Raw genomic sequence first — 27,237 nt, forward strand, 5'->3', positions numbered from 1 at the left:
TTTCACTGCTATGCGAGGGGTTCAACTTTACCGAAAATAAACAAAACTACTCCGCTAATCACCGAAACAAAGCCTGTTTTGTGTTGGTGAAAGTCTATTCTCCAGGCTGGGAAGCTTCTCAGTTCCCCAGCTTCTCTCTAAAATGTACTATTTTTTTTTTTTTTTATGTCTTTCGTCTTTATTTTATATATTTTATGGAGGGACAGACAGTAGACTGACAGGAGATGGGGAGAGAGATGGGGGGAGGACATGCAGTGAAGGCCGACTCGCTATAAGCACTGGACCAGGGCTATAGGCCCTAGACTAACATAGAACACAAAAAGCTACTGCACAAAATGCATATGGGAAAGCGTTTATTTACTGAATATTATATTATACATCAGTTAACCTAAACTTTGGGAGTCTGGAGGTCTACGCCATGGGCCATCGGCCCAGAGCTCTCTCCACTAGCGAGAGAGAGAGAGAGAGAGAGAGAGAGAGAGAGAGCTTCTAATTCAGTCTCTCTTAAATATGGGACAAGACTTTGATTGATTGAAATATTTATTAACAGTTTGCAGAATTACAGTACATTTCAAGCACAAACTCAATACAAAGACTGTTAACTGTGAGTGGACGACCCAATTAAGCATTACACTTGTTTACAAGAGGGTCCACCATGTTCAATTCATCAAAACATTTAGAGACGTACAAATAGACACTTCTATATAGTCAAAGAATCAGAACAGGAATTCATCATAGACCCACTTATCGGCTGATGTCCTGATCAGAAGCAACTGGAACTGGACAGTCGGTCTGTTCAGATAGAGATGAGAGTGTGAGCACTAAATGTGAGCAAGCCAGTTACAACAAAGTATGACTTCAGGCAGAGGAATAAGCATGTTTTCTTTGAACTGTAGCTATCACAAAGATATATTTCAAGACGAATGCCTTAAAACTGAGATATAAGGTCTGCTGGTACAGTATGTGACCTGGAATTCAAATGTAATTACTTTTCCACAGCTTTTGAATTCTAGTAATGTCAGTTTTGATCTCTGTGTTGCCTGTCAATGGTAGCAGTCAGTGAAATCTGTGAAAACCCTGCAAGCAAAGGATAAAGTGCAATGACAAAAACAAGCAAATTCACTACAGACATTTCAGTCTATGAAAATGTGTTAGTCGAATTGATATGGTATAGATAGACAGACAGAATCACGCAGATAGATAAACATAGGTATGTTTATACCATTTTTGTGATCTGTGCAAGTTCTCTTTATGTGCAAGTTCTGATAGATAATCTTAGTGATTGGAATTATATAGATCCATCTAGCCTGCCAAATTACAGTACACTTAGTGACTCACTCATTTTGCTGAAATACAATACTCTCAGTAATGTCACAGGAACTGCGAATGTCATGACAAAACTTTCCACTTGCCACACATCATAAGCAACTAGAAGCCACATAGCGGATTAGAACAAGACTAGGGTCTAAAAACAACGTGGTTGAAATTCATGCAAGGGCTTCATGTGGTCCTCAAACTTCATGTGGATAGTCTGTGACGTCCGTAATCTTCATATCTTTGATGTATATGACTCCATATTTGGGTAAGGTTTCAGCCTGATCCAATAGAACTCACTGTAAAATCTAACTCCTGTGCATGTTCTTTTAATATTGCACTCCATTAGGTATATTGGATTTCATCTGAGTCATAGCGATGTTTAATCAGTGGTGTTTGCATAGATTTAGATGAAAGAAGTCATGCAAATACGTACAGGTGGTTGATAATTGCCTATTGGGATTTCTTTGCTATTACTGGCTAATAGTCCTAAATCCTTAGACCAAGCAGACCAAACCAAGTAGGAAAAAGTAATGGCACTGACCTTCCCTACTAAAGGACATTTGGAAATAGCTTGGCAATCAAGCATTGGGATGGCACAGATGGCCTAAACTCCCTGTGGTCATACTGTGGGGAAATTCATTACGCTTTTCCTCCAGCATGAAATAGCCTCAAGGATATTGTTCCCCTAACTTGTGTAAATTATGAATGTCTCTATTCATAAGGAGAAGTAAACCATTTGTTTTGGGTACAATAAGTGGTAGATCAGAAGGCAAATGGTGGAATAATGTAAAGTTGTTTGCTTAATATGGGATGTGGGATTGTGCACACTCTCTTTCTATCTCTCATACATATATATGAGAGATATATATACATATATGAGAGATATATATACATATATATGAGAGATATATATATACATATGAGAGATATATATATACATATATGTACAGTATCTCCATTCATAGCGAATATCATTGCTGTCGGGGGTGGAAACCTTGTATGTCCAAAACCGTTCCTTTAAGTAGTGAAAATAGCCCATCTACAAGCACACAAACACCTCTCAATTTTACTACTATTGTGCGATGCTCTTGTGTGCTGAAGTAGGGCATTAATTTGCAAAGAAAACATACAAATGTGAAACTTGGAGATACTAGGTTTGTGCCCAACAACAGTGATACACTTTGTTCAGTTAGAGTGAGAAAGACTGAGAAAGACACAGCTGCAGTATGCTCATATAAACTCAATGTGATGATTGATTGAATGCAATGCATGAGTAAGTAGGAAGTAAGGCGTTGATTTGCAGTCATGGTTATGGTTGTGTTGAACTCCCTGTTAATTATTTCCACCATTTAAATTACACCTGTCTGTTGCAAGTTGTTCATTGGCTGAATAAGCATTGATGAAAGCTATCAAATAAGGAGATAGTCCCCAAAACAATTACCTGGTGTGTGTGTGTGTGTGTGTGTGTGTGTGTGTGTGTGTGTGTGTGTGTGTGTGTGTGTGTGTGTGTGTGTGTGTGTGTGTGTGTGTGTGTGTGTGTGTGTGTGTGTGTGTGTGTGTGTGTGTGTGTGTGTGTGTGTGTGTGTGTGTGTGTGTGTGGCGTGTGCACAACGTATCAAAAGTATACCATTTACAAGCTTGCAGCACTGAAATGACGCGCTGTGAGCTTTCAGATCTGCCATTTCTGAATAGGCAACATATAGACTATTTTAACTACTTTTCTGGGTACCCTCAGGAACCCCCCCAGGACCCCTGGGGGCCCCTGGACCCCCCTTTGAGAACCAATGCCCTAAATATTCAATCGTTGGTTAAAATCATCACGAGGGACAGTAAATTAGAGGAGCATCCTGAAGGAATCATAAAAGAGCGTAGCTATGTATTGACATGCAGGATGGCACATCAGCCACTGGAGAGATGAAGTGAATATCAATCAGATAATGCTGGCTTAGTGGCTTTACAGAGTATGCTAGCTGACCACAGGAAAGCAACTGGAAGGGAAAGAAAATGAGAGAGAAAGACTGTCAATGTTTCTTCATTTCCTAGGACTGTATCCAAACTCAGTGAGACTCTGAACAAGAGCAGAGCAGGAGACTTCCTCACTCTCATCTGCCAAGCTTTGGTGACCTCCGATCTGGCTGCATGGAATTGTTTCAGTTTATGGTAACACTTAACAGTGATGCCATTCTATAAAACATTACTAATCTTTAGTAGTCATTTGACTTTAAAAGTGTATTGATTTGTATTTTGCTCCTTGAACCAGTTACAAATTTAATTTGGACTTGAGCGACATGTTTTTGAGGCATGCTAATGTTGTCTTCAAGCAGGACTTAAGGTTAAATTCCAAAAGGACCTTAGACTTTGGAACTCTTCCTAAAAAACATAATGTAGGCTCACTAGATCAGCATAATAAGTCACTTCTTTAAATTATAAATTTAAATTATAAAATTTAAATTAATTCTTGCCCTGATGAAGACCGGTTAGGTCGAAACATGTTGGCAGTTGCCTTTTTAATTTAATAAAGGCTTTCCTCCTCATTTTAACCTTGAGTGCCCGGATCGATTATTCTTTCTTTATGCCTTGATCCTGTTTGATCCGTGTGAGCACCTTTTAATCATCATCACCTGTTTATATCTCCGTCGAGCACCTGGTTAGTTTTTCTTTTTCGCCACTTCTTTAAATTGTTTGGATGTTCACACGGTATATATCGTACATTATTGTACTGTGTTTTGCTTTGAATAATCTATGCAATCCTAATTTCATGCCATGCATTCTAGGTTATATGATTGTTTTATTGTCTGTAAAATCACTTTACAGTACATTCAGCCTATTAGATAAAGATATAGGTTAGTCAGTAGACAGTTGAATATGTTATTAGGTGTTTTTTTAATTTAATTTTTTTGTTTTGTTTTTCATGACGTTGCGCTTTGAGGTAGAAATTTGAAAAATGTACATTTCCATCAAAGATGCTGTAACTCTATTAAGTCCCATTAATAAAGTTTGTAGACTTGAGTTGCATTGGCTCAGTAGTGATGGGGGAGGGGCTACATCAATGGTTCAGTGTGTAAGGCATAAAAGGCGCAATGTGCCCTGGAGAGAAGGGCTGTCTGTGCCCCTGCAGTGCCATGCAGCTGTGAGACCTGGGCTCACGGCCATGCCCTCATCCAGCACGCCTTCTGGAGGACAAACACTGGTAGGCGTAGTTTGACCTGGGCTCACGGCCATGCCCTCTCATCCAGCACTCCTTCTGTAGGACAAACACTGGTAGGCGTAGTTTGACCTGGGCTCACGGCCATGCCCTCTCATCCAGCACTCCTTCTGGAGGCCAAACACTGGTAGGCGTAGTTTGACCTGGGCTCACGGCCATGCCCTCTCAACCAGCACTCCTTCTGTAGGACAAACACTGGTAGGCGTAGTTTGACCTGGGCTCACGGCCATGCCCTCTCATCCAGCACTCCTTCTGTAGGACAAACACTGGTAGGCGTAGTTTGACCTGGGCTCACGGCCATGCCCTCTCATCCAGCACTCCTTCTGGAGGCCAAACACTGGTAGGCGTAGTTTGACCTGGGCTCACGGCCATGCCCTCTCAACCAGCACTCCTTCTGTAGGACAAACACTGGTAGGCGTAGTTTGACCTGGGCTCACGGCCATGCCCTCTCATCCAGCACTCCTTCTGGAGGCCAAACACTGTTAGACGTAGTTTGACCTGGGCTCACGGCCATGCCCTCTCATCCAGCACTCCTTCTGGAGGCCAAACACTGTTAGACGTAGTTTGACCTGGGCTCACGGCCATGCCCTCTCATCCAGCACTCCTTCTGGAGGCCAAACACTGTTAGACGTAGTTTGACCTGGGCTCACGGCCATGCCCTCTCATCCAGCACTCCTTCTGGAGGCCAAACACTGTTAGACGTAGTTTGACCTGGGCTCACGGCCATGCCCTCTCATCCAGCACTCCTTCTGTAGGACAAACACTGGTAGGCGTAGTTTGACCTGGGCTCACGGCCATGCCCTCTCATCCAGCACTCCTTCTGGAGGACAAACACTGGTAGGCGTAGTTTTTGGATCATCACTTGTAAAAAAACTACTACTGTACATCAGATGTAAAAAACAAACAAACAAACAAAAAAAGAAACATATACCAATACAGGTTTAAGTTCTAGAGGTTGTGCTACTCCAAGGTTTAGTTTAGGGTTTTTTTGTCACATGCACTTACAATACAGTGGGACAATAAATGCAATGAAGTAGAGCCTCCTGACCTGAGATCAGATTCTAAAAATGTCTTCTACATCCTGACAGTTTTCTGAAAAAGCTATGTTTCTATGTCAGTCATTCTTCGATTTTTCAAAAATAGCAGACCTACAAGCTCGTAGCGCGCCACTCGGTGGCGCGCTATGAGCTTGTAGATCTGCTATTTTTCAATAGCTAAAGCATAATGATGCTAACACCAAAAGGGGTTCCCGCCCAGAATGGGTTAAACACTGTGACAACAATCAAAGTTGTCAAAATGTAATAACGTCAAATTAGTCATAATAAAAGCAGAATCATAAAGGAGCACAGCAATTTCCATGGCATACCGGTAGTTTTCGAGATATCTTGTTATTGGGAGCCAACCAAGTGTTACACAGATAGATGGACCAATTTGCCATCCTCAGAACCTGGCCTCTAGCATGGGCTACAAACTACAGTATGTTAAACTACATTAATAAATATATTTTATGGCATGTCTCTGTCAGAGGCGAGGTGAGAGTTATAGACAACTGACATCATAGGGGTGCGCGACATGAAACGTCTAATGGTGGTGCTATATGGTTTCATTTTAAATATATGAACATATTATGCCAATATATGGCAAGTAATGCAGAATATAGCCTATACTGCATATATTATGCCATATATGTGCATATATGTGGATAAAAAGGAAATACAGTATATGTCTCTATATAGCTTATGCAATATATATTTCCATGTGGGGGGTGCATCAGCTAGGTCGGGAGGTAACGGGGTGCATGGCCAAAAAGGTTTGGGAACCACTGCTCTACACAATCCTTAAAATATTATATATATATTTTTTTAAATTAGGCTTATATGATGCATCATTTGTGGTATTGATTCCATAAGTTTCCATATCTGAGATATATGCTCTGTGGAGCACTCCTAAAAGTATTATTTTCATAAATTTGTAGATATTGTTAGAATTTAGCATACCAGGTGTGCACTTACAGTATAATGTGGTGTTATGCCCTTGTACATAATATTAGTTACAAAGTATTTCCATTGATATGTACAGTGTAGCACACTGTAGATAATAAGACTGTGATAAAAATGTAAAATGAGATAGAGATGAAACGACATATAGAAAAAGGTCAAAAATCATTAAACCACAAGCGACTGAGTTGGTTACCCTGTCTGACATATTGATCTTTTATTCTGTGAGGTCCATTGAACCAACACAGTTTGAGGGTAATGGATATTATGTATATAGACCCTGGCTGGGGGGTTATCATCTGTTTTGATAAAAACAGTGCAAGGGAATGGCACTCTGGTAACTTCAGAATTTCATGCTCAATTACACACCCATGCAGGCTTATGCCCACTGCAAATATATTCTGTTTTTCTTCTGGGTTGGCAGTGAGTGTACTGTACGGTACTGGACCTAAACAGTGACAAGAAAGTAGATGTAATGTCTAATTCTTATTTCTTTCATTAACAAAACTAGACCTCTGCCCGGAACTCCGGTGAGTTGTAAATGGGTAACGATGCAAGTTGGTTGATTAAATATGGAGATACAGGGATCCCTGATGTCATCAGAAATAGCATTATGTAGGCTACTGTGTATTTCCCCATTTAAGAACACTACTCTGCTGATGTCATGTCACATACATGGGCATACGCAAATGGAGTTCTATGTGCATGCCACCACACCATAGACCGTCCATCTACAAGTGAACATGTCACATCTCAAACATAATTGTCTCCACCAGGCCGAAGGCATGGGGAGAGAGTATGTTTTGCACTCCGTCCGTCCGTCCGTGTGTGTGTCCGTCCGTCCGTCCGTCCGTCCGTCCGTCCGTCCTTCCGTCTGTGAACAGCTAATCTCCGGCACCGTTAACCCGGTCGATGCCAACTTTTGCACTCACACTCCCTGGATGCCAACGATGAACCTCTGCCCCAACATTTCCAGAACGGCCTGTTATAGCGCCACCAGGAGGCCACTTTGTGCAAAACAAGTTTTTGGACAGTACACCTACAGATTTTGTCCAAACATCACGCAAATTGGTACACAGTCTCTCTAGAGCCATTCAACGAAACGGGTCTTTCAGATTTCTCAGACTCCATCCTGATTGGCTAAGATTGGCTTCCAAAGTTCGCAGGAGTGCTCAGTTTCAAACAAAATGCTGCAAATCATGAACACATCGTGTGATTTCCGTGAAATTGTGCACACACATTCCCACTAGGCCGAGGAAGAAATGCCAAATGAACATTTTCAACTCAGCCTCATGGTGGCGCTATAACTGGCCGAAAAGTGTTTTTACCTCTAACTGCACGGATCTGTGGATAACTTTGTATGCCAACTCCCTAGAGGCCAAGGAAAAACCTTAGCCTGGAATTTTTCACATCTGCTCTTTATAGCGCCACCAGGAGGCCGACATATGTCAAACACATTTTGTAATATTACTCCTTCAGATTTTATCCAAATTTCACGCAAATCGGTACACATGCTCTTCATAGTCATGTGATCAAGACGGGTTTGTTTGATTTCTCATAATCCACCCTCATTAGCTACGATTGGCTTCTAAACTTTTCAGGAGTAGCCCGCTTTGTACCCGTTTTGTACAAATCGCCACAACTACTCAACACAGCGTCCGATTGTGGTGAAACTGTGCATGCATATTCCCACTAGGCTTTGGAAGAAATGCCACTTGACAGTTTTCAAATCAGCCTCATGGTGGGCGGCGCTACAACAGGCCAAGCCGCGTCACACACACACACACTCACACTCACACACACACACACACACACACACACACACACACACACACACACACACACACACACACACACACACGTTTATATTGCTCCTAAACATTTTGCCAAACATCACACACACACACTCCTATCCTCCTGGTGGAGACCTGTGCCCAGAAGGGCACTTTTTCTAGTTGTGTTGTGAGCTTGTAAATGGGCTATTTTTGAATATCCAAGGTAATACCCAGAGACATGACTGTGCTACAACATCCCAGAACCTACAGTAAAATGTTCTGTGCTAGTTGAGTGAGTAGATCTGTTGTTCTTTCACGTAGAAAGGAATCAGCTAAAGGTGGTTCGGGCATCTAGTACGAAGGTCTCCTGAGTCCCGAGTTTCTCCCTATAGGGACTTATGGAGGTCCTCGTTTCATGTCCCTGTGGGGGGAGGCCCCGGGCAGACCAAGGACCAGATGGGGTATATCTCCACACTGCCCATGGAACGCCTCCGCCTCGGGATCCCCAGGACGAAGTGGCTAATGTTGCCCGTGAAAGGGAAGTCTGGAGCTCTCTGCTGGAACTGTTGCCCCCACGATCCGACTCTGGATAAGCGGTTGAACATTGATGGATGGATTGCATATATGCTAACGAGGTGTATTTTGCAAATTTGCACCACTACACTGTACATTAAGGAGATATTGGGGAGTTGTTGGAGCAACTGTACTCTCTCTCCAATAAAATGGACGTTGAGAACATCTTCATCTGCCTGGCGCCTGCCTGCCTCAAAACGTCTTCTGCAACCATTTTAGCCTAAAATCTCTCAGAACCTTTGTACAACACTAAAAGAAAATTGAGAGTAAGAAGCCAAATATTCCCAAATAATTAACATACCTACCTATAAGTGTTATGAATGCCCACAGGTGGTACTGACTGGGTCGGCAGGAACCAATCGAATATTGTTGGTTAATCTTTTATCATATAAATGTGAAGTTCTCAACATTAAATCTTTTCAACACATTCAGTGCTCTCAGTATAGCTAAACATCAAAGTCAGTGCTTTGAAATTTTGTCTGAGATTCACAAATTCTGATTAATCAAACAAGTTTCTGTTACAGTACAGGACTTCATAGCAATCTCATGACATTGAGAGCTATATATACACTAACTCACCCAGAGAAGGAACTCACAATCTCTGCAATCTCAGGACATTTACAGTAATTAAATTGTCAGATTCCTTGATATTATAATGAGGGCTATTATATAATATAATTACATATATACTTTTAGCCCTGTGTGTGTGTGTGTGTGTGGTCTAAGGATGGCAATGTCAGTTGGTTCAACACATTCAACAAGATATCTCGAAAACTGGCTTGCCACAGAATTAGCTGGGTCATTTCAAATTCCCTGGAGGATTAATATTACTACTACGTATGACCGCATATCTTTTTTTTTTGTTCTTTTTTTTGTATGCATTAATCCCCAAAATTCGTATTCAGGAGATTCCGTTTCAACTTCACCCAGCTGATGGCTGCTCCGATGGTCAGGATGAGCGCTTGCTCGTGTCTTGCTCAGGTACACTTTGACACAAACATGGGGAGGTCTGGAGGTGAACGGACCTTCTGATTATGAGACAGCCTCTCTACTCACTAAGCTACATCAAGCTTCATCTAGCACAGGCGACAAGAGATCTTCGACTACTGATATGGCTGGGGAAATCTAAATTCAATGTATGGGCTTGAACAGAGGATAAAACCAGCCCTTGCAAACGTAGAGTAGGCCTACACCCATTGCACTGAAATCCAATCATGATAAGTCCTATTATTCAGAATTTTCTCATTTCTGAATTGTTTCCACACAGTTTTACCGTAGCCCTACTGATTTAGATGTCGCCAAATCTATCAGTAGGCACTAGGCAGAGTTCTCTGATCATCTGGCTATGTTGTGAAACGTGAATTGAACCTAATTTGGTCTGCCTGCATTTTATGGGGGGCTGTACTGTACTGTAAAAATAATTTGTGCACTCTTTTTTAGTACAGTGAAAATGGACTGAGTGGTTTCTAGTCAAATACCTTTTCATGTGGACTTAATGTGGGCCGCAACTGGCCCCAAGACCTTACTTTTTGCTGTAGCACATCCCTCGGGACAAATGTTCCTCTTGCTCACAAGTTATCTCCCTGACCATTTAAATTGCATTTTTAATTGAAGTCAAATTCATTATAACCTCCACTACCAGAGCCTGCCTCTTTTTACCGCCCCTCGTACGTTCACAGAATTTGAGAGGGTAGCTTTTAGTTTTTATGCAACCCTGATCCTGGAAGCAGCTCTAAAAGGACATTAAACGGGAGCATGCAATTCTTTTGGGTCATTTTAAAGATTTATTTCAAATTTTCAAATATTTCAAGCTAAATGTGGTGGATCTCTGTCCTCGTCTTGTATTAACCACATTATCCCTGTTTTTGTCGCATTCCTAAGCCAATGCGAGAACAACTACAAAATATCCATGAATTCCAGTATCCGGGAGTAATCGATAGGAACATTTTGGGGGGTGAACTATGGTGAACTATCTCTTTAAGTGAGTGGGTTTGTTGTGGTGAGACAGATGTAGGTTGCTGCGTGCTTCGAGGTTCAGGATCCCATGGTTGATTTCCTGTGCAGCTGTGGGAGAGCAGCGTTGTGCTGAGGCCTGTCCGGACAGACACACACATGAATGGTGCGGTATAACATGGACATGTTCCTTCTGACCCTCGCCTGTATGCGCGTGTGTGTGTGTGTGTGTGTGTGTGTGTGTGTGTGTGTGTGTGTGTGTGTGTGTATACACGTGTGCGCGTATGCGTGCGTGTGTGTGTGTGAGTGCGCATGCGTGCCTGTACTTGTATTACTATACTTGAGTTGTGCCGGCAGATTATCCCCACTAGTAGTAATAGTAGAATTTGAGAGATATATATTGCTAGGACCATTTTCCTGGTTCTCACAAGATAAATGGTTGTTTTGTGATTGAAACAAACTTTATTAGATTTACAATTAGGAAAAGATTCAGGTTGCGATTAGGATTAGGCATTTTGTACTTATTTGTGTGATGATGTCACCCACTGAAAAATAGCCGATGTTCAAGTTCACAACAGGACATGTACATAGGTTGGTTGTAAGAGGCTTCCAACAACTTGGGATGCCAAAAAAAAGCAGCTAAACGGCTTGCAAAATTCTGTGCAATCTCTTCTACTAAGACGCTGTTACTTGTACCCCTGAAGGGTGTGTGGGTATTTGTCTGGGATTTGCTGATTGCATCTGTACAGCACCTTGTAAATATTTGTGTCCCTGTATTGTATCTCTTATGTGGATATAAATACATTATTAAAATTGTGTGCGTGCGTGCGTGCGTGCGTGCGCGCGCGCACACACGTGTTACACATGCCCTGAATGCTGCTTTCCTGAAATATCTATCCTGAAAGTAGAAACAGGAAATCCCTCTACATGACTCTGTATAACTCAGTCACATACAGTAGCTCAGGAGCATGGTGTGTGTGAGCTGTGCTGGTTTAAAATGTTCACTTCCTTATTCTGTACATCATTCAATATCCCAAAATAAAGATTTCCACCTAATGACAGCTATAAAACAGTAATTAGGATCATTTTGTCAGACTAGATATCTCGTTTTGCAAGAACCTCTTCATACAGTGTAGATTAACAGGCATGCATTACCACTGTGTTGACCATACAGAGTGGCTTTCACCTCTTGCTCCAGTACCACAGGAGAGGTCATGTACTGGTGGAACAAATGAGAAGGGGGGGGGGGGGGGATAGCCATGACCTGACCCAAAGATAGGAGGGAGGAGAGCAGAGTGGAGGGGATCAGACCGAGGAGAGACAGGATGCTGGAGTTCTCCTTTGAGTCTCTCTGAAAACACTGTGAATCACGTTGCAGCGCCAGCCTTATCATTTCACAACAGACTTTGTACACATAAGGAGGAAAATGGTTTGGAGGTGTGACTGTTTTTCATAAACAGATGAGTGAGTCATGAAAGGGTGACAGCTTGAACAAAAGTTAGAAGAAAGCAGCTATATTTGCACAGGTACTGTGGTGAATACCAACCCTTTTCACAGGTCTGTATAATCATGTTGTGTAAGAGTCATTAACATTCTGCCTATATTAATTGCGCTTGTCTTAACCAAAATGAGCACCTCCTTAAAAACACCAAAAGCAAAAATGTCGCTTTTGCTGGAAAGTAGGCTACACATAGAAAGCAACGTACACCATTGTTTTGCAGTAAGCGCTTGCTCTGTCACTGATTACCAAGCTGCAACTCAACGGCTCACACTGCCCTGGTTCTTTGATGAAGCCGATGCATTAAAGGAGTTATAACAAAGAGGATGGTGTGATTGGTGTCTAATCAGGAATTATGTGTTTTCAACACATTTGCTGCCTATAGTGCACCCACTGTCCTGCAGGTCTTTCCCAGGTAGTCACAGGAAGGGCCTGTGTTGAGCTCATGGATGTGGTTGAGCTCCATGTGATCCTGCAGGCCCAGGGCCTCTGCAGGAGTGTCTCTGACCCTCTGATTTTGTGCTCACAGAATTGGTGATCGCAAAATAACTTAGACTTCTTTTCTGTCAAATTCTCCATCAAAACAAAAGATAATTGCCATGTTTATGCACTGCATATGTATTTTCTACAATCAATACACGCACGCACGCACGCACGCACGCACGCACGCACGCACGCACGCACGCACGCACACACACACACACACACACACACACACACACACACACACACACACACACACAAAATGTAAAAAATAATAAAAAGCCATCCACAGCCTAGGTAATAGAAGTAAAGTACCTGACCACCTCCGAGATTCCTATAGCTTGGCTGGTCGCATCAATGAACACAATTATCCATGTTCGAGGGTGGAAAGCTCTGCGGGGAGGGAAATCTCTGTCACTGTGCTAGACACTCCACCAGGTTGTTAAAGTGAAATGGCAGGAAAGTGAACAATCTATAGTGCAGTACTGAAAAATATAAGTAAATATTAGAATTGCCTCTACAAAATGTGTCAGTGTGGAGGATGAAGAGCCGTTGTCTTACCGCCTTGACAATGGTGCCCACGGGATGTTAATCAGTCGCAGGAGCTGCTCACTCCACTGCAGATCCGTTGGTGTGAATGGGGGCGTGTGGTGCCTGCAGCCACCTCTGGTTGTTGTCCTGACACCGCAATGCCGAGGCTCTCACTTCCTCTCTGTAGGTCGTCTGATTATTGTCTGTAATCAGGTTGATGACGGCGGTGTCTTCCGTAAACTCCAGGATGTTTGTTGAGTTTGAGATACGTGTGTCCAGTCTACATAGTTGTGAGTGAACAGGGAGTATACAGGAGGGGGCAGCCCTGAGGGGCCTAGTTGCACAAGTGCTGTGTTGTCGCTGAGTCTCTGAGCTTGGTTTTTGAACGCTGAGCCGTAGAGTGTTCCTCAGGTGGTAGCTGTAGTGTGTTCCTCAGGCAGTTTCAGATGCTGTAGAGTACACCAAGCAGCAGCGCCCTCCACGGGCTGAAAGGAGGCTGATATTGAGGAGGAAACAATGGTGTGACCAGGTGATTGGCCACCTCTGATCCTCTTCCAAAATACAAATCATGAAATGAGGACACGTGTACCTTATCAAACCACTTTAACCCTATGCTTAGTTGAGTTTATTCCCATGGACCCTTTACTTTGTTGACTGTATTCCCAGGGGCTACATATTCATCAAATCCTTCTACCCTAATGGTACACAACCACATGGCTGTTTATCCATTCGGCTTCTCCTACCAAACCACTCCGTTAGCACACATCTCTCCATGCACAAACAAATCTGCATGCCACAGGAATTCATCTGCACTACATTGCATCCCTGCAACTGTACATACTGTACCGTACAGCACAGTATGGTACAGTATGGTACAGTACAGTACGGTATTGTACGGTACAGTACGCTACAGTACTACAGTACCAATTGGCCACCTGGATGACTGGCCACCCGGACAACTGCCCACCTGGATGACTGGCCACCCGGACAACTGCCCACCTGGATGACTGGCCACCCGGACAACTGCCCACCTGGATGACTGGCCACCCGGACAACTGGCCACCTGGATGGCTAGAGCGAGACCGGTCGAGTTCTAGTAAATGTAATTGCTGGGGTGACTCGATACCTGAGTGATTAGGGTGCATACCAAAATGGTCTCTAATACCGGACAGCAAGTGCCCGGGTCAATTCCCGGACAGCCAGACCATTTCCTGAATGTCACTCCTCTCTGTCTTAATTTCCTGTCTCTTCACTGTGTCTAATACTGTCTATGTCTGAATAATGCATGAAAATGCCCCTAAAAATAAAGAGAAAAAAATGGAATTGCTTTTCTCCTAACCCCCCCTGCTCCACCCGTTTACACAACCTTTCCTCTCTGGCATTTTATGTCCCTCAACCAGGCGAGCCTAGCATAGGCCAGGCATATCACAGTGCATGCAATGTGCTCTTTAAAGATTTCACACAAAATCATCATCGTCGCCTTCTTGCACCTACAGCAGGTCTCCTGCACAGCATTTTGAAGACTTCCTTATTGTTGTCTTATTGCAGCAAAATACAAACAATGTTACATTATTAGACAGACGTAGCTTTGAAGCATTTTTTATGATTTGTCTGTAAGTACAAAGCTTAAGCTTGCAATGAAACTCTACAAAGCCCAGATCAAGGGGTAAAAATGTTGAAATTATTTTAAAATGTTAATAATTTGTAGTATATATGGGACATTCAATTAGCATACAGATTTTGTTTTCTGAAACAAAACAGACCCCACAGGGAAATGGGAATAGACTTGCTACCACACGAAGGACCAATGGTATAGCCTATACCACAGTTGATCAGTATTAAACCTCTCATCATCTCATCACCTTAGGTCTTCAGACTAGTTTGTACCGTGTCTGCATTTCTAAATGTTTTTTTTGTGTGGCTTTCGCCTTTATTTTATATTTTTTATGGAGGGACAGACAGTAGGCTGACAGGAAATGGGGGAAGACATGCAGTAAAGGCTGTCGGGATCGGGAGTCGAGCCCGCGGCACACTGCCAGACTGGATTACCAGCCAAGGTGCCTGGACCATTGAGCCATGGCCCAGGCCCGTGTCTTCATTTCTAATGGCCTCTATTCAAAGCTAAGGCAGATCACACTGGAACAGGTTGGATCACTTAATTGCACAGTAAAATAATAAAATGATAATTGTCACTGCACATACAGACTGAGCCTGCACCTGTCACTAGTGTTGGGCGGGAGGAGATGGCTCTATATCCAGGCGCCTTGCTAGTAGGGTACAACAGCACAGCAGTGACAGCACAGAAATGTGTTAGGGGAGAAATCAAATGGCATATTGACTAATGGGGAGAAAAGGAGGTAATAAAAAAAGATAGGCCTAGCCTATAATGTCAGATGGAGAGAAAATAACACAAACATAAACATAAATCTGTAGTGATCAACGTTTCTATAGTAGATTATGTGAGGCTTTGCTTCTAATTCAATGTTTTTTCAGACCAATATAACAAGTAGGCCTATAGCCTACTTTATCTGCAGTTTTTGATTGATTGATTGATTGATTGATTGATTGATTGATTGAAATATGTATTAACAGTTTGCAGAATTACAGTACATTTCAAGCACAAACTCAATACAAAGGCTGTTAACTGTGAGTGGACGACCCAATTAAGCATTACACTTGTTTTCAATAGGGTCCACCATGTTCAATTCATCAAAAACATTTAGAGACGTACAAATAGACACTTCTATATAGACAAAGGACAGAACAGGAATTCATCATAAACAGAACAGGAATTCATCATAACAGAACAGGAATTCATCATAGTCAATTAATGTCCATTTGTCAAACTCAGAACTTCACTTGAAAGCAATAGAGTATTTTAAGTGGGCCTACTATGTACCAAACACAACACGTTTGTTTTTCATTCAAAGACTTATGATGCAGTGATTGGTCTTTATATAAGGCTAATATATAGTAGCCCAATGGCCACTGTGTGCAGAAGCAGGTATATGAATGGGGGCTATTTACAGTGGGCTTATACTTATAGGCTTATGCTTAGTGATTAAATCAAAAGGATTTGAACAATGCCTCTGACCCTCTGTGACTATGCCGATATGAAACGCTTATAAAAATAAGGTTTGTCATATAAAATATAGGGTTCCTTTCGTGACCTGCGAACTGCCTTCCTCGACTTCTGCCTCCCTCCCTGGCTGCATCTGCCAGACTACCACCACTGTCCCTCCCTCTTTCACTGTCCTCCTCCCTCCTCCTCCTTCCATTCAGCTGAGGCTTTCCCCTGCATGGTCCACTACTGGTACACTGTCTGCCGGTACACCGACACATTCCCGGGTCCCCTATCCTCCATACGAACTACGAAGCCTCCAACAACCCCAGGAATAACGACGGAGCGCTGGCGGGATCGGATCGAGTCACCGTGCGGTGCGCCGACATCAATGGTTCTTACCTGGATGACTGTTTGACGGGAGGGTACGTTCAAATCTTATATTCAGCTAGTTTGGGCATGCGGCTGTTATTATTTCTATAAAAACGGGTCCATGCAAAGTGCTTTTACACGAATTGTTGACTGTTTGCGTGTGAAATCTTTAAGACACATGCTTCTCATTTGCCCGAATGCTCATTCGTCCATTTTTATGATCTAACCTATGGGTATTCGTGATACCTACGGTACTCTCTTTGTGTATACAGTGCCGCAATGGAAAAGCATTTTAGCCTAGTATACAGTTTATACTGGCGCCATTCAACAGCGCATAATTTCATACATAGGCTACAATAGCCTCGTCACGAAGACTGGCAATATTTCATGAATGGTTGAAATCGTTATTAAAGGAACTAAAAACAGAAGGCTTGTCCTTTCCCGTACAGAGTCAATGGTTCTCAAGCTATATGTTTGGTCCGGGTAGCGTTTGAACAGCCACTTATGGCAAGCTTTGCTCGTGTTGTTATTTTATATGCAAGCTGTCAGCTTGGTAATTAGTACTAACCGGGTGTGGTACTGTTACTGAAAAGTACTATCTCCAGTTACAGCAACAGATCGATTTGTTTTGCTGTTTATGTCAGACCAGCTGACAGGCAAATTGGAGCTGTCATTCCAACTTGGAGTTGGCACCAATTGGCAGCTCTGTCATGTCAGACACACCCATCACTACACACACACACACACACACACACACACACACACACACACACACACACACACACACACACACACACACACACACACACACACACACACACACACACACACAGAGAGAGAGACAGACAGACAGAGACACACAAACTTGGCCAATTTTAGTGTCACACTTCCTTTAGCAGCAGCACACCGTAATAGGATATAGCTATAGCCTACTCTCAACTCTCAAAAAGTGGCTGAGTATGCTCAAAAACAAATAGAAAAGTGGCTTTGAAGTGAACATGTCCTACCTAACAGAATGCTTTCTGACACAGTTCTCTGCTTATGTTGACTGTTGACTGAATAATGGGTCCAGGCAGTGTTCCATTATTTTCAATGGCTCCTTGAATGGAAATGGCTTAACTTTTGATCATACATTTTTCTGTGATCATCATGTTGTACTGTAGAGATTAACTCTGTATTTTTGAGTCGTGCAACCACTCCAAGGAACAGCAATGTCCCTATGGGACTATGGGACTATGTCCCAATGTTTAGAGTACCAGTAGGGGCAAAAGTGGCGCTGTTGTGCCAGAAACAGAGAGAGAGAGATAGTGTTGCACTGCTGCTAATTACAGAGAGAGAGAGAGAGAGAGAGGCAGGGGGAGAGGGGAGTTGCACCACTCGGTTCACACAGGTGTGATTTTGAATACAATGTCTGTGTAACCAGACACAAAACTACCGGTATGTGTATGAGTTATATTTGAATCCATGAACTGTTATCTAGCTAGCAGTTCAAAAAATGAACCTATTCTAATACTAATCTCAATTATTTTATTTTTTTCCTGGCTTGGGATCTGTCTTATGTTGTCATATTCCTTCTGCCAAGCTCTGTACATCCAGCCCAGCTCCATTTGTCTCTCTTAATTTTTTATCCCATGATTTTGTAACCCATTTTTCACCCCTGTGTTAATTATCTAATGTGATCCTGGGCTCTACACACCCTCCGCCAACCTGGGGAGAGCAACAGACTTGAACTCATGCTTCCTTCATGCATGAGTGTCCAAGTTGCTCCTTTACACCTGACAGGGGGGAGCTCCCTGGTTGGACGTAGCGCGTGGATGGAACACGTTATTCCGACCAGTTCCTTTCCCCTCCATCAGGCTGGCAAGGGGAGGCAGTTTAGAGACCAGGATTACTGCATGTTTTTTGTGAGGGTACCTACCCTAGGGGACACGGGGAGAACATGCAAAATCCACACAGAAAGGCCCTTTCGCCAACCCCGCCTCGGGTATGGGCACTGATGACACGGAGGAGAGAACACGCCGCCAGCACCCACAGCGTCCCCAGTGGGAATCCAGCTCCATTTGTGGTCTTGTTACACACTTAGCTGCTTTTCTTTCAGGCAGCACAAAGCGGGCACATTTAGTTGGTAGACCTGTCACATAGAAGTCATAACATCCTCGGACTATAGGGGTGCAACACTTAATTGATTTAATCGATTATAAAAAATATCTATAATTTAATAAAATAATCAATGAATAATTGATCTCTAATTTGGGCATGTCATTATGCAAAAGTCATATTTCTTTCCAAACGTTTTCAAAATAGTAAAAATTACAGCTCAACAACTCATAACGTGAGCGCCCCCCCAAAAAAGATGCACAATGCTGTGCAAAGTATAAAGTAGCCCTACTTTATACTTTTCACAGTTAAATGGTTAATTGATTCATTAAAAAATGAATACTAAAAAACCTGATTCTAGATTATTCGATTAATCAAAAAAGTAGTCGATAGTTGCAGCCCTACATCAGACAACTGTCTCTTCCTGTCCTGTCCAGCCAGTCATCTGCCCCTGATTCTCTCCTGATTACTGTATTTACCCCCCCTCATCTCCGGCCCCCCCATCGGCAAACACTGTGGTGTCACTGCATCATTCTCAGAGTCAGGTTCCTGCTTCCCCTCGTACCCATTCGTTCACACTGCTGTCTGTCAATGTTTGAAATGTACAGCATGCAGTTGTGATTCTTGTCAACAGAAATTTGTGAACAGAAATGTATCCGACAGCACTGCATCCGTGTGTGTTTCTTGCATATGCATCCATGCTTAGCTACATGCTTAGGCTGCATGTGCTGCCGTTTGTGCATGTGTGTGTTAAGATGCTCAAGGGTGCTGCTGGGATTTAACAGCGCAGCATGCTGCCTACCATTCATTTGCAATTCAAATGAGCACCCTGTGAGGCTGAAGGAGCTAACATCCACCCTGCCTTATTGGAGTTGTGCTTTTAGCACATGCGTGTAAGCCTAACCCGTTTTAAATAATATCGCAGTTAAAAGCAGAAACTATAGCTACAGGCTATCCCTGCTAAGCCACCATCAAAGCAAAGGTGAAGAATGCTGGATGCCATCATTCATATTATGTCATAGACAGAGGCAAGATACTGAAACCTGCAACAAGACTAGGGTTGCAACAGTTAATCGAACTAATGGATTTAATTGATTATGAACAATAATAAATAATACATTTATTCTTAAAGGGGCATTCCACTCATTTTCAACATTTTACTATGTCATTAATATACCTTAGAGCTGTTGTGTGGAAATAATAAAAAGGTTCCCCCATTCTGTGTTTCCTAGAACTGTAATTATGAAAAAAAATCATTAACATGGTGAAACACATCTTGATGACATCATCAAGATGTGTTTCACCATGTTAATGATTTTTTTCAGACCTACAGTTCTAGGAAACACAGAATGGGGGAACCTTTTTATTATTAAGGTATATTAATGACTGGAATGCCCCTTTAAAATTGGCTTAAGGGAGGACAGGCAGACCACGTCGTCACGCTCATGTCACTATGACTCAGCCAATACCATATATGGAGTTCCCAATGCAGCTACGCCCAAATATGGAGTGCATTGTTTAACCTCAATGTGTCGTCATGGCATCAGGCGCAAACAAATCAGACAGCTCCATAAATGGGCATAAAAGGGGGCATTCTCAAATTGCCCATATACTGATCACATCAGCGATCTCCTTTATGGGCATACAACTAAAAGGGGCAAACACTGATGGATACAGATATCTCCATATATGGGCATATTGTTCGGAACGTCAGTGCGACATAGGTGTGAGGGCCGAATAGTGGCCCAAACCTCTAGGAAATTAAATTATGATTATAATTATCGATTTATAATAAATCCCTATTTTGGGCACAACATTATAGGCAATATGTAAAAGAAATGTTCAAAAACTGTGAAAATTGCAGATCTACAAGTTCACAACGCATCAAGATGCAATGCCCTGTGAGCTTGTAGATCGGTTATTTTCACTGTTTTTGCACGACACCATTGTGCGATGAAGTATAAAGTAATGCTTAAATGGTTTATCAATTTATCCTGATTTATACCCTAGCCATTACTAATAATGCAATATTACACACATACACGCTAAACCAGACCACCATACACATGTGACATCGGTGTCATGTGCATCCTGCATGCGTGTATCTGTGTGTGACATGTGTGTATCATCTGTGTGTTGAGTTTGTGCATCCATTCTAGACAGTGTGTCTACTCAGCTGTCATTGCTGGCTGCTCCGCCTGTGGGTTATTCTCTGGCTCACTGTGTTTTTGTGGCTGGGTGAATCCGGTCACGTTGGCTGCTGCCCACTGCGCCATAGGGCCCGCTCACACACACACACGTCACACACATGCACTTAGATGCACATATACAGGCACACACATACAGGCATGCAGTACGTGCAGGCAACATTTCACACCTATATGCACGCACGCACACACGCACGCACGCACGCGTTGCATTGTGTCAGTGCTACAGTAGTATAATACACTATTGAAAGTAATTGTAATTTTTGTGCGTTTTGTTTCTTACATGAAACAGAAGAAGCAGAAGTAGACGCTGGTGCATTTAATACTGCATTTCAGTAATATAATCAAATTATTTGATGTGTGTATCTTTCTGCCTTTGTTATACTGTATGGCAGTTGAATAAGGCCTCATCAGAAGGCAGAGGTGGAAATGAACTAAGTACATTCACTCAAGTATAATTTTAAGTTACTTTTACTTTACTTTTGCATACATTTTTAGATGCAATGAATTGATTTGACAGACACAATGATAGTGATTGTGATGAGGTGATTGCACAGCTTCATCTATGATATTATGGCCTCTATTCACCGCCACCACCATTGTCATCCGTCAGTATCACTTGGGGTGATGATGCCCCTCCCCTTCTTCTTCCTGACTGTGCTCCCTTCCTGAGCGGTCTGTCCCCTCCTGTAATGCCGTCAGTTATCTCTGCTCTGGGCTTTATTTTTAGTATCCGTTTTTATGTGCATGACTGTGGTCAATTTTCCATCTGATTCCCTCCTGCTCTCTGCGTACTGACTCCCTCCTGCTCTCTGCGTACTGAATGGTGTTTTGAAGAATAAACGATAAGCCTAATTCATGCTCTGAGGCAGTTTTATTTCACCATTCTATTTCCCCCTACCTCCATTCATATACAGTAATAGAGGATCCCAGCTGACGGGAAGCGTCACTTTGTCCTTCTGAAGGGGAGTCGGCAGGCTCTTGCCAGAGCCGCAGCTCAGCCCTCCTCGGCCTGCTGATTACAGTGAGTCAGCAGGTTCTGTGTTTTGTCAAGAGATTGTTTTTTCTTCTTCCTTTTGCATACCTCACTTCATCTCTCCCCCTGCCACTCCTCCTGCCTGCCGACTCCTTCCTTTAACAAATCTCCTCTTTCGAAGGGATGCGACTTGTCATGTTTCTCCGTTGTTTGATCTGACGTCATGATAATGTTTGCATGCTTCATGCACTTCATCCCCCATTCCCCCCACCCCTCCTCTCCCACAATAGTGGCTCATCTGAGGGAAAATAATGTGTGCCAACTTCTTTTCTGGGGGAAGGTCAGTCTGATGTTTTGGTGATGTGCTCTGCTGCAGACATTGTTTTTCTGCAGATATCTTGCTTCATTTGACCAACCCAACAAGCCATTGTTCACCTACTATTCACATCCATTCATCCAAGATATAAAAACGATTGTTCAAGTCAGACAGCCCATGGCAAAACATAGGGGAGAAACACTATACATTGTTGGAGAGAGATTGTGATGAAGTATCTATTTGTGGAATGCTCCTCTGTGACCACTGACTAGTGACCAGGCTTGCTGTTTTGTTGGCGTGCTGTGGCTGTTTGACTGCAGCTGTTTGGGCATTCTGCTCAGCGCTTGGTGCTGGATTGGATGTTCTACCTACCCTGTCTGTCTGCTGGAATTTCAGATGAACATGAAGATTGTGTGCACATGTATTTAGGCCAGGTGCTGGATGTCAATTAAGGCATCAAGGCAAACATCAAAGAGAAGGAAGAAACATCCGCACACTTGTTTCTATAGCTCCACAAAAATGCAACGTTTCGACCCTTTAGGTCTTCTTCAGTCAAAATGTCATTTTTGCCATTAAATAAAGTAAGTCTCTCTTGTGGAGCTATAGAAACAAGTGCGGATGTTTCTTCCCCCTCTTTGATGAACATGAAGAACCATTTCAGGAGCTTTGAACACTGTCTCTTCTATGACCTAAACTAAGGCCACGTTTAGACTACAACGGTCTGTAGAGAAAACGACAAAGTCCCGTTACGTTCTCACTTTTTGACTACGGAGCTATGTAGCATGGTTGCCTGGGTGGGTATGAGCACAAAAATAGCATGGTTGTTTTTCACCACCTGTGCGCAACCTAACACACACACAAACACACACGCACATATTAACTGTATATATGATGATTTCGGGTGTGTCAGTACAGTACAGTACAGTGACAGTACAGTACAGTAGAGGGTACATTAGAGGGACCCCCACACGGTAACTCTGTAATTTCTCAACCGTTTCGGACGTGGGGTGGCGCGCCGGAATCGGCCCGGCCCCCTGGGAGCGTTCCTGGGGGCCTGGATGTTCCGGGGACCCCCGAAGGTCCCCTACATGGCAAATCTGTAATTTCTCTACCGTTTCGGACGTGGGGCGGCTCGCCGGAACCGGGCCGGCACCTTGGCCGTGGGTGTGGAACTTCTGGGGACCCCCGGGGACCCCCACATGGAGTTGCACCACTCACTTCACACAAGTGTGATTTTATTCTGTTAAAACATACGCAAAGTGAGCCGACACATGTCACACGTTTTGCAGATTCACCGTTTTGTCCGTTTACATGGAGATTTGTTATGTTTTCAATCCCAGATAACATCAGATTTTTTATCTTGCCATTTTCTCTAGAGACCGTTGCCGTGTAAACGTGGCCTAAAGATCAGATCAGAAGCTGAGCCTCTTTGTGTAAAACAGCCGAGTTTTAATTATACTCTCAAGCAGTCCTGAGAAGAGAAAACAAAGGCATAATGTTTAATCGCTAGTCACTGGGACATTTGATTACTGTCACGTTTGTTGCCTATGACACAATTCTACTATCACCATTGTAGCAGTTCAATTGCAGTGTGTGTTAGATCTTGGTGTGCCAATGTGCAAGCGTTGAAAATACTGTTAACTACTGTCTTTGCTTGCACGTTGGCACTCCCATGACTCTGGGCACACCTACAGTAAATCTATAACGCACCCATTACAAATGTAATTAGCTGCAGCTGTGTTCCTTAACGGTCTGCTGTGTAATTAGCCTTCTGTAGTGTTTAACCTGTACAGGAAAACAAACTACAAATGTGTCCTAGGGTTTCACACCACTTGAGGAAAGGTTTTGCAGGTTTTTCAGCATAATCAGCAATGCATCTTTTAACAGCTTCGACCCAGTAACACCCTGCCTTACATTCGCAGTTACACACATAGACACCTGGGAGCGGCTCAGTACAACCCCAGTTTCTACCACAGTGCATGCAGAACTACTGGAGCAGTTCCAGAGCTTTAGGATTTAAGAAGATGCTGGTGCTTCAGAGGCATGGCATTTAGCCATCCATTGACTCCACACATAGTCGCAATGTCACACACATTGTTAGATTTTAGAGCTAGCTTATAGCTACAGTTGAATTTTGATATTGAAATGGATGGGACAATGAGCTATTGAGAGTCTGGTGATTGCCGACTAGTTGGACTCCAGACTTCTGCAAGGAATGGGCATTTACACAATTTAGACTTTTGATGTTAAAAAAGCAACTTATTTGTTGAATACTATATCAAATAGCCTACATTTTGCAATTTGAAAGAGGGGTGGGATTACAAAATAATTTTAGTTTCAATACCGGTGTATATATATATCACTCAATATGGGTAACCTCAAAGCAAATGATGTACTTAAACCTCCTATATAGCCATTGAGGTGATTCACAGCTAAATGTAATAATAGTGGAGGGTATTCATCAAAAAGAGATGCTGTCTAAGCAAAGGCATATTGTGCTGACAGGTGATGCTCTGCTGTGGGATGCCTGAGACCCAAAATGTTTAACCACTTTCAACCTGGCATCCATATTTTGGGCATGTCATCACAGACAAGCGTTTTCTAAAGATTTCTTCAACTTTCAGAAATAGTAGAGATGAGCTGTAAGCTCATAATGCGTCGCAGCTTCTGGCAGCTCTAACTGCCTGTAAAGTCATCACATCATCTGATATACAGTAGACCTACGCAGGGCATATTTTAACCCAGTTTGGGCGGGAACCCCTTTTGGTGTTTCAAGCATTCTGTTATACTTTAGCTATTGAAAAATAGCAGATCTACAAGCTCATAGCACGCCACCGAGTGGCGCGCTATGAACTTGTAGGTCTGCTATTTTTGAAAAATCGTAAAAATGCGGCACAAATCTTTGAATAGGTATATATTCTTTCAGAGCGAACGTTTTTTTAATTTCGACGTCAGGCCTGAATGGGTTAAGTGGTCGGTTGGCCGGCACCTGTAGTCGGTCAAGTTGGATGCAAGCGTACTGTTGAGTATGAGAAGGGTTGCGTACATACATACAGAGAAGTAATCTGGTGGTTGTGCAAATGAGGAGGCGAAGGCAATCATATAGTGTATAAATAACTCCATGGAGGCGACCCGTGGGCACAGTGTGGGCGCTTTTGCAGTTAGCTTGCCCGAAGCATTTCAATAGTTTAGTGCATCCGGGCCAGCTGGCCATTTATGATGTGGAGCACTGTTCAGCTCTATAAAGCCATGGTTTATACAGTTGCACACCGTATTCCACACCGATCAGATATACAAGCTATTTTCTGGTTGAGCGACATGGCATCAGGCATAACTCTGGCTTTCACCACATGATGATTGCATCGTGCTGGCATGCATAGCATACTTTTTGGATAGGGACCCAGATTTGCTAATCCCCGTGTTTCCCAGTGATAGCTCATGTTATTGTGGAGAACTACGCAAGCTTACAGTTTGCGCAATCATAGTCTGCGGAGGAGCAGAGACTAGACTACTCCCAATCTCTTTGGGCCCGTCCTGTGGCTTCTCAAACTGGTCTGACGGGTTGGAATACAGAGGCAGGATATGCCTCATTCACTACTGTATACTTTCTGAACCTATACAACCTTCAATTTGCATACTTACTCAACAGATGTATACATTATTTGAACAGCAAAAGTGTGACATCACCTTAGGTGTTTTCTGCGTGCTCATAGCTTGAATGGTAATGGTAATGGTCTATCATGTGGTCGGACGTCCTAGTGTGCTGCACATCAACTCGGATAGGTCCAGAGATAATGTGTACCGATTTTTGTAAGATTTGGACAAAATCTGTAGGTGGAAGAGCAAAAGTGTGTTTTGAAGAAAATTCTAAATGGCGGAAAATCTATCCCGACGCAAATGGGCCTGGTCTATATGGGGAGATGCGTCATGACCCAAGGAATCCAGGGAAAGAGAAATGTTGATTTTACGACATACGGTTCAAGAGTTATAAACCAAAATGTAAGTGGGCTGTTATAGCGCCACCATGAGATAGACTGATGTAATTATTCATTACATTCATTTTAATAATTATTATGAACCTCCCCTCCAAGTGTGTAACTTGTAACAGCAAAACCAAACCAAAGATCTTGGGTGTTAAATGTTGCATGCATACAGAGGAAGAAAGAAATAGAACTTGAAATGAATGTTATTTTTTCTTCACTTGACAGCTTCGAACTTCAAGGGCCATCGCCCCGGGCATTTCAGCTTTGTGTTGGTACTTGGTAGTTGGTACGCACTCTGATATATTGCTACCCCCTGCAGCCAACTGACAGTTATTAGTCATATCAGTCACATGGTCTACAAGTCTCTTTACTAACTTGTTCCTCGGTGCACTAATGATAAGTGGAGTGTGCTCATTAACGGCGGGGATGTGTCCCCATGATTTATCATCAGCCCATGCACATATGTGGTAAGCATCACTGTTAAATTACACACTATCTATCGGCAATAAATTGCTTTTATTGCAGCAATTAAACAGGTGGAGCTTAGGTTAAGAGTTCTAGCCAAGGCCACGTTGATAGGTTACTAATTCTAACCTAATAATGCACCACTCACAACTAAGGCCGCAAGTATCAATTTCTTATATTAGTTTCACACCTGTGATGTGACAAAAAAATGGATTCTGATTCTAATATTCTTTTGTTACTTTGGTGATAAATCGAATAATCTTGTGGTGTGTCTTTTCATCATTCTGGATGCTGCGCAACAAAGCAGTGTTGGTATAACAACCGCAATTCCATTGATGTAATGTGATGTATGATAGTTGTGGTTAGCAGGAGGCCAACAATGATCTCCCAATCATCGGATCTGTGGTTGGTTGCATTCCCTATAGTGT

The 27,237-nt window shown here is 42.8% G+C and overlaps 1 protein-coding gene across 6 annotated transcripts in view; it reads left to right on the forward strand.

The window, feature by feature from the left end:
- Positions 1-16,557: 16,557 nt before the first annotated feature.
- Positions 16,558-27,237, forward strand: part of LOC306930320 (band 4.1-like protein 1) — a 103,448-nt gene continuing 92,768 nt past the window's right edge. For all 6 annotated transcript variants that reach the window (XM_079511220.1, XM_079511222.1, XM_079511223.1 and 3 more), the window contains exon 1: positions 16,558-16,818. The gene's annotated coding sequence lies outside the window, so the exon portion shown is untranslated. The remainder of the gene's footprint in view (positions 16,819-27,237) is intronic.

Source organism: Electrona antarctica, assembly GCF_951216825.1.
Source record: "Electrona antarctica genome assembly, chromosome: 9".
NCBI lineage: Eukaryota > Metazoa > Chordata > Actinopteri > Myctophiformes > Myctophidae > Electrona > Electrona antarctica.